We start from the raw sequence: 10028 nt of genomic DNA, 5'->3' as shown, positions 1-10028 counted from the left end.
TAATACCGGTCCAGGCCACCCTGGCCCTCCTGGCCTCTTCAGCCATATGGGTCTACCTCTCTAGGTCACCTTTGTTGTAAATTTGCCCCGCCCCGTGTTACTCGTTCTGAACAGCAATAGCCCTTTTCTCACTTTCAGACCCATCGCTCCCTAAGGAGCAGTTAACTGCACGTGTGTTTGCAGGAGATTACCTGTAAATGCCAGGGGAAGAAAAGTGAGGTGCTTTCCAACTATGCTGAAAGCACTCCATCTTCTCCCAGCCGCAATCTAATTGACAAACAAACACACAGAGTCCATGTACAGTCACCCAAATAGGCAGCGCAAACAGGTAAACTCTCTACAGCCGACAACAATAAGAAATCAATACACCAGAGGTGAAGCACACAAACACTGTTTACACACATACATGCTTGTGCACAAAGCTAATGAAATCTGGGGCAGGTGACAAGGACCCGGTTTTTCTCTAGCACCTGGATTTTCAATGGAAAGGTATAGAAACATGTAGAACTTAAATTTACATGCCATTTCTATGTTTATAACAAATAATTTATGACACAGTTGAAATTTAACTAAATTAATAATAAAAGATGTATTTATTTTTTTAATTAGTACATTACCATTCAAAAGCCTTGGGTCAGTAAGATATTTTATTCATTTAATTGTTTTTAAGGAAATGTATAAAAGTGTCAGTAAAGACGTGTTTCAAAAGTTCAGTTGTTCTTTTAAACCTTATCCTAAAAAATGTATCATGGGTTCCATAAAAAAAAAAAAAAAAAAAAAAAAAAATGGTTTTCAGCATTGATAATACACAGAATTTATCACAAAAATAACAATAATAAAGGGATTTCTTGAGCAAAAATAAATAAATAAATAATAAATAAAATCAGCATATTAGAAATCTGAAGGATCATGTGACACTGAAGACTGGAAGAATGAATGCTGAAAATTCAGCTTGGTATCACAGAAATAAATTATATTTTAACATAAAAAGTTATTTTAAATTGTAATAATATTTCACATTAATATATTTTTTACTGTATATTTATTATTTTATTTTTTACCAAATGAATGCAACACATTTTTAAAAACATGAAACAAAATTACAGACTCTAAAGTTTAAAGCGGTAGTATATGTTTAGGTTACACTTTCTTTACGGTGTCCTTGTTACAGTGTAATTACACATTTATTGTAATTATACAAGTTTTGAGTAATATTAATTAACTACATGTACTTATATGGTTAGGGTTTGGGGTAACACTTTATTTTAAGGTGTCCTTGTTATACATGTGACATGTACTTACTAATATAATAACAATAAATAATGCATAATTACATGCGAGTAGCCCTAAGCCAAACCCTAATCTTAACCCTAGCCATATAATAAGTACATGTAGTTAATTAATATTACTCAGTACTTAAATGTATAATTACACTGTAACAAGGATACCTTAAAATAAAGTGTAACCGGGTTTGATTTAGGGTTAGCTGCTTGTAATTATGCAAAATGTATTAATATTACTATAATAAGTTAGTTGTTTTTCTTCTTCTTTTTCTTCTTCTTTAATGAAATATTTTGAGTGTCTAAAATCTAGCTATCAGCCATTGGGTTAGCTGAGATTCTGGCTGCGCCTCCCTGGCTCTGGAAAGGTCAGAAGCCCCTTTTTTTAAAGGAGAGATGCAAAGAGGAGCAGTTTAGCTTTCATCTTCCCTAGAGATGCAGCACATTTCCTGTCACTAATAAGCTGTGAGTGTATAACAGCCCCTTTAGGCCAGTTATAAGGGTCTCCATAAGTACCAACACCTAAGCTGATGGTGACCAGCATTAGACATAGATTGCTGAAAATATACTTCATAGACAACTTATAGTGAGAGAATTTCATCAGCTCTAATGTGTATCACAAATACAGCACATTTAAATTCAAGGCATTTGCAGTTCGTAAATTAAGTTTACCATTGAAAATCATGTTTCAATTCCATCATGCTGAAGAAAATGACATTCCATAACAAGCTAGGGAAAGTCAATTCATGCATAATATTCATCTGAAATTGTGTTAATTGATTTGGTTTGTCTTGGTTTGTCAAAGTAAAAGTCTTATGTTTTCTTTGTCTGTAGGGAGTGAAGGGACTGATTGTTGTGAGATGATTTAAATGGGATATTATCCTGGGTAGCTGTCACTAACATGAGCCATGACTGACTTCATCTAGAGGCCTGTTAGATTGTACACAGCCTGTTCTGTTCAGTATTGATCTGAACCTTTGTTACTTCCAGCTGTTTTGGGAAATAGGATGCAACACAGGCCTTTATCTCTAAACAATATGATGATGGAGGCACGTAAAAATCATTCAGAGTGACATGTAGCAGTGGAAGGCCTTGCACGAGGAACATGAAAAACAACACACTCGGGCAATACGGCTAAGGTCAAGGCTACAGTTACCAAGGAAACAATGCAGCCCTTACAGACTATATTTAATGAACTGCCTACTGATTCATGTTTTCATACAGCTTTATGTCTGATGTTTTATGGAACACAACTATTTAAAATAAGGACTCTCAGCACTGGGAAAATATATATGTCGAGGAATACTCAGACCCTGGCCTATAGACACATTTCAGCCCAACAAAAGGTGTCTTTTTCTAATCCGAGTGAATGTTGTGTTTCGGATTTGCATTAATTACTTTGCTAACATTAACCCTTGCTTATTAAAGCTCGTTATATCTCTCTCGGGTGGTTCTGCTAGTGCCAGACAAAAAAACCCAGATTTCACCATCATGGCTGCTGCTCTGTCAGCACCATTACATCGTGCTAATCGCATTGTTAATTAGTTTAATTATTGAAGACCTCGGCAGTGCTGCTCCAAAGCTGCTGACGATTTACGGCATGCTAAACAAGAAAGAGCTGCTGGCTTACTGCTGTCGATCAACCCAATACCAGATGCACCCAGACAGTAGCGAGATACCTGCCAAATAAAACGCACATTCAGCAACCACGTGATCTGGTGACCATATAATAAAATATTAGTATTTTTTTCAATATATGTAAAAATATATGTAATACATTCATACATAAATATACATATATATATATATATATAGATAGATAGATAGATAGATCATAAAATGCAGCACATCGACCACATTTTAAGTATTTAAAAGTATGTTTATGTCCCCCAATTGTTACATAAACACATGAATCCTGTCAGCTCATAAAACTGTAGTTTTATCATGGTTTGTTACTATAGCTTATCCTTTTATGGCCTGTCTGGGTATTAATTCACCTAATATAGCAGATTTTTAATGCGTAGATTGTATGTGTGTTTGTGTGTTGTTGTTTTTTAAAGCATGCCTTGTAATGAAGTATAATCATAAAAAGAGTGGCAGACACATGTGCTTGAGAAGGGGCCAGCAGGGGCCCTGTGATTGACGGCCCCTCAGAGCGGTCTGGAGAAACTGTACTCATCTTTAATTGAAAATTGAGACAGTGTTGAAATGAAAATATTGATTAATTCATGGGGCAGATATAGACCCAGCCTGTTTGGATTTGTGGGATACAGGAGGGAGAAGGAGGAGGGGTGGAAAGAGGATTGTGAGGAGATTCTTGCATGAGGTTGAGTGGATTCTGACGAGAGAGGCATAATCGAGAGAGAGAATTAAAAGAACATTCTGAATGATATGAAATAAAAATAAAAAATAAGGCATGTGATTGTTTTCCACGATCAGGTAATTGCTCATTGAACGCGTGGGATGAGATGTTTTTGTTTGTGCCTCACATCTCACAACAGCCTGACAATAGGATCTAAGTGACAGCAGCACCTCATGTGAAGTTCTGGGGTCTTCAGATTGTTCACTGCTGTAATCATCCACTGCTGCCTAATTACAACTTGTAATTAATTTCATTAAGTTTTTAATTGGATCTAAAGACAATCAGAAGAGGAGGCTCATCTGAGGAGAGAAAGATGGTTAATGAAATGTGTTAAGCAGAAAACAGGTGAACAAGATCTAACAATATATCTGCAAACCAGTAAGCCGTTCTGCTCTAAAATCAATAGGACAGGAAGCAATTACAGCAGAGATCTAATGTAGCCATGAAGCAATGAGCCAATTAATGCTGGAGCCAATAAGAAATCTGTAACTATCAAAATGAAATCATCTGGAACATTACAGGTGCATCTCAATAAATTAGAATGTCATGGAAAAGTTAATTTATTTCAGTAATTCAACTCAAATTGTGAAACTCGTGTATTAAATAAATTCAATGCACACATACTGAAGTAGTTTAAGTCTTTGGTTCTTTTAATTGTGATGATTTTGGCTCACATTTAACAAAAACCCACCAATTCACTATCTCAACAAATTAGAATATTTCATAAGACAGTCTGTGTGCACTGAATTTATTTAATACACGAGTTTCACAATTTGAGTTGAATTACTGAAATAAATGACAGTAAATAAATGACTTTTCCACGACATTCTAATTCATTGAGATGCACCTGTAAGTATTTTTTATATTTTTTTCTTGCATTGTGACAGTATTTTCATATTTTCTCCCGAGCCACAGTTGTTGAATCTTATAGATTTATATAAATTATTAGTTATAAAGTGTGAAGCCAAAACAATACAGATTATTATAAAGAATTATTATTTTATTAGTGTTCTAAGTGCATGCTATTACAAAAGGTCAACCTTTGGTAAATTAAAAACTGCAATTTCTTATATGTCAGTCCTATTTTAATTTACTTTGATGATTTATCATGGGTTGTCTAGACTTGTATTTAGAATATCTATATATGTATTTTCAGCTGGTTCTTACAGATAACTCATTAAATTCTTCTTATTTTTTTATCTTCTAGTGCAATACCATAAATGTCCACTTTCAATCACCCATCTAATTAAAATAATAAAGGTCATCGCTTTATTGCTGCATACATTACTTTTTTGACATTTACAAGCTTTCCATTATTTTAAATATATTTGATCTGACTTGGAAATAATTATGCATTTATTTTTTGCTTAGTAAGGCGATGATAATCCATTGCAGAAAAAGCTTCGTAAGTATGATTTGTTTTATGTCGGTTAATGGGTGAGTTGGATTTCCCATCTTTTTGATGTTCCACAATTAAAACAGCCATTACGTTAATGAATAGCTGGCACTGTCCAATAATGCATTTTGGCAGAAACATAGAGCAATTTTATGATCACAGTCATCATGGAAATAGATGTGGGAGAGATATAAGGGATTTAGGACGAGACTGTAATTTTGTCTACTTGCCCATTTAAACTCTCTTTAATCCATTAAAACTACATATAAATAACATTTGTATTGTTTTTCACTCTCAAAATCCTGTCATCATTTACTCACCCTCAAATTCAAGTCCTGTGCCAATTTCTCTTTTATGCTAAACACAAAATATAATTTGATATTGGAATCCAAACAGTTTCTGGTCCTCATTGGCTTTAATAGTTTTTTCCTTTCCATACTATAGAGAGTACGGACAACAACTGTTTGTTTAAACCTCTTAAAAAGATGTAAAAATATATATTTTTTAAAACAGTAGTTGCAAGTAATATAAATTTAAACAGTCAAACTTTATTTCAAGGTCCAATTCTCGCTATTAACAAACCATTAACTACGACTTTTGCCTCAATGCCTACTAATTTGCTGCTTATTAATAGTTAGTAAGGTAGTTGTTTAGTTTAGGTATTGGATCGGATTAGGGATGTAGAATATGTGCTTTATAAATACTAATAAACAGCCAGTATGATGCTTATAAGCAACTAGTCAATAGTGAGAATTGGTCCTTATACTAAAGTGTTACCATTTAACCTATACAACAGTTTTGTTTAATTGCAATTAACATGCAATGAAGTTGAATAAATGTTGTATAAATCAGAAATAAGAGCTGCAAAATAATCAGCTCCTTTTGTGTTCCACATACAAAATATAGTCTGAAACAGCATGATGAATTCATCTTTTTTTTTTTTGGGAGGAGTATCCTTTTAAAGTTTCTGTCGCACTAGTCTTGTCCATTGATTTGTACAGTTTTCAAAAGCAAGAGCATAAAATAAGACATTCAGGCTTTAGATGAAACATTTATGATGTCTGAATGGGAATATAATGGTTTCGGTTATGGTGTCCTCTTCTACATTAAAGATAATGTGATTGCCATGAGCGGCATGACCAGAAGTTGCAGTACAACAGATACCGTACAGCCTTGATAAATATATGTCAGTGTTTAAATAATGTCATTGTGTCTTTTCGCTTAACATCCTTTGTTAAACATAATTGAAACTGTTGAGTGTGACTGTCATGAATGACTGAGTAGTGTGTGTGTGTGTGTGTGTGTGTGTGTGTGTGTTCAGACAGCCATTTTCTTTGTTCTGCTCCTTATCACAGCACGTCATTATGCTGTCACACCATACACACACACAAGAGAACAAGCCCACGTTTTGAAGCTGACAGGGTGAATGAAAATGTAAATTGATGTATTGATCTAACTTTTATTCCGAGGGCTGTGGTGTGTGTATGTTTGTGTATGCGTGCAGGAAAATTTGTGTACACATGATGCCACATTATTCCACAAAATCAATATGAGTGTAAAATGATGTGAATATCTTCATCCTGAGTTCACTGGCCAGTTTATGTACAGTCTATGTGTGTGCGTGTGTGTGTCAGTGTTACGCTTGCTAGACACAAAAATAACACACAAGAACAGTGAGTACACAAAAATACTGTTAACCCTCCATGAAATATGGGGGTTTCCCAAGAAGCGGGAAAATTCGGAGAAGGAGGGATTGATGTGTTTCCTGAACACGTGCACCTGTTTGGCAGTTTTTGTGCAAATGTGTGTGTGTGTGTGTTGCAGGTGATACTCTGTAAGGGCCTTTCACATTAACCCTTAATGGTGTTGACATTTATAGTCCCTGATGCCTCGTGGAGGTCATTGATGGCTTTCTCTTTAAGTGCCACATTGTAAAAATGACACTGTCTTCTCTCTCCTCTGCCATCCCATAACCGCCAGCGATCTGATAAAAGCGGGATTACGACCGACCAACATCCATGAATACTTTGACTTTTCACCTGTCCATTTGCTTTTAACAACTTGCTTTAACTGCGCCTGTCTCACACATAAATATCCCAGCCTTTAGAATTCATCCGCAGTTTTCCAGCCATTCCGAAACAGCGAATTCAGTGTCTTATCCCTGATCTGCTCACGAGACCAGTGTTTTTATGTTCCCGTCTAGTTCTGTGAAAGCCTCCAGTTTCTTGTAAGGACTCTGGAGAAGGTGTGACCATTGAGTTTGGCCTCAGGTGGAGATCTGATGGAAAACAGCAGCACCTTATCTGAATTCTTCTGTTGTAATACCATTGGGATGTTTGATTGAAGTAAATCTCTTAATCCCAGCTGTGTTGAGTTGGCACAAAGATTACTGTGGTTCTGAGTGTTTAATTTGTGTTAATCATAAATACCCAGAATTCACCCAGTCACACCCTGATCTCAAGAAATGTTTAACTGATTAATGGCCTTTACTTAAGGTAGATGCAATATTGAATACCTTACACTTGATTCCCATCTTGATTAGCTATTATTGCTTTCAAGTCTATGTTGAAAAAAAAAATTGAAATAATGCTGGGACTGAATTTGCTGGGACTTGAATTTGCATTCATTCTTCTTAATTGCAATATTATTATTATGTGGAGGGATTGTTGACCTGTAAGCCAAGCAAGTGGTTTACTCAACCCCTCTAAATATTCACATGCTGGTGCTGTTAAACACACACTGTATTCAATGTATCACTTTGGCTTAACACAGGTAATTTAGTGCTTAACAAGATTTATTAGGAGTAATTTTAGTACATGAGGAGATTATGAAAGTGAACGAACAGAGAGAGAGAGTGAAAGAGAGGATAATTTTTCTTCCTTTTGCTTAGATGCTGAGGTCAGGGGTGTTTATTTATTTATGTACTTACTTATTTACTTGCTTATTTACTTATATTTGTGCCAGTGTAAGTCATAGAAAGAAATGACCAAAATCAAAGGAGGACAAAAAAAAAAAAAAAAAAAGTCTTTGTTGTGAATGTCATAATTATAAGATGTGATCATCTGTGATGCAGTTTTCATTCACATTTGGACCCAATATCTATGCAAGCCTGTGTTTGTCACGAAAAAAAAAACATCAAAAAGATTATTTCTCCTCTTTATCTCGCAATTCTGACTCTATATCTTGCAGTTCTGAGTTTATATCACATAATTTTGAGTTAACATCTTGCAATTCAGACCTAATTTCGTAGATGGAAGGGTCTGTCTGGATCACTAAATGCATTTAGTTAATAAAATATTCATTTTGTGAATGTATTTGGGGAAAAGATTAGAAAAAAATGTCTTAACTCAAAAGATATAAACTCATAATCACAAGAAAGTCAGAAATGTAAAATAAAAAAAATAAAAAAAACAGATTTGTGAGATATAAATTCTCATTTCTGAAATAAAAGTGAGAATTATGAAATGTTAACTCATAATTGAGATACATTTTAAATTGTGAAAAATAAAGCCATAAGTGTGCAAAAAAAACATTGAAAGAATGTCTAAATTCCTATAGATATAAACTCACAATTCTGAAAAAAAAGAGAAAGACATTTGCGAGACAGTTATGAGATGCTAACTCAAAATTGCAAGATATAAACATGGAATTGTGAGAAATAAAGTCAGAATTGTGAGATCGTAAAAAAAAATCGTAATTACCTTTTTTTATTTCATGGTGGAAACTAACTAAATAGATAATAAAGCATCCAAATCCATTATTCCAAGTGTTTCTTTATTTTTCCTTTGTCAAAGGAATACAAACACATTTCCTAAGTAATATTGTTTTAACTGGTAATAAAAGTGTTTCCTGTGTTTTTCCTCAATATCACTTTCCACCCTCATCTTTCGTTATGAACCAACAGCCAGTTTTCCCTTATGAAGAGCGGCATGAACTGATGAAAATGTTTGTGTGTTGCATGTGATGCACAACAGGTGTGTTTAGGTAGCATTAGTGTGGATAGATGAATGCATGGATGGGTGAGTTGTCTTTATCACTCACGGTGTGAGGTGCCATGCATCATTAAAACCACCTTCACATTTGTTGAGAAACAAGAGGAGGTTAATGTGTTCCTGTCAATCAAATCACACCTCTCATATATATGTGGTTTTTAACCTTCCTCTATAATGGAAACTCATGACATGTGCTCATAAACCTGTCCCCAAGCTTTCCACAAGTGTTCTTTTTATTCTTGCATAAACGTCACTAAGACTTTTTTTTGTGTCAAGGCAACCTTTACAAACAACTTAATCCTAATGCTGTGCAATATTTCTATAACTCAGGGGATTTCTCATTGCCAGCAGCATCTGCTGCAGTGAGAGAGCTCAATGGCTTTTAAAGTGTGTGTTTCCACCTGTCCAGAACCTAATCCATTTTTTTTCCACATGATAAGTCTGATATCTCTCCGTCACTTGCAGCTATATGGTATCAGTCTAGCCATCGCTGGATGCTCATATAGGAAATCATTGTCTCGCTGTAATGACCTTCTAATGGTTTCTGTGGGAAACGAATGATCCATCAGCGTGCGTTAATTAAAAACGACCCCAAAAGGAATGAGCTCTAACTGCCTGAGATATTTGAAGGAGGGTTTCTTTAAATGTACATGATCGTTTCCTCTGTCAGCAAAGCAGTTTGAGCGATTTATTCTAATGCTCTGAATACTTTCCGTACCCACTGTATATATATATATATATATATATGGTTTTTAACTTTCCTCTATAAAGGAAACCCATGACATGTGCTCATAAACATGTCCCCGAGCTTTCCATAAGTAAACGTCACTAAGACTTTTTTTTTAAATAACACAAGCTGAAAATCAGGATATTGTGTCAAGGCAACCTGTACAAATAACTGAATCTTGATGCCGTGCAATATTTCTATAACCCAGGGGATTTCTCATCCCTGGCTGCATCTGCTGCAGTGACAGAGCTCAATGTCTTATAAAGCGGGT

Source organism: Sinocyclocheilus anshuiensis, unplaced genomic scaffold (genome assembly GCF_001515605.1).
Source record: "Sinocyclocheilus anshuiensis isolate Anshui unplaced genomic scaffold, SAMN03320099.WGS_v1.1 scaffold9, whole genome shotgun sequence".
In the NCBI taxonomy this organism is placed as follows: Eukaryota; Metazoa; Chordata; class Actinopteri; order Cypriniformes; family Cyprinidae; genus Sinocyclocheilus; species Sinocyclocheilus anshuiensis.
The sequence above is the reverse complement of the archived record's forward strand: the minus strand, read 5'-3'. Positions refer to the sequence as shown.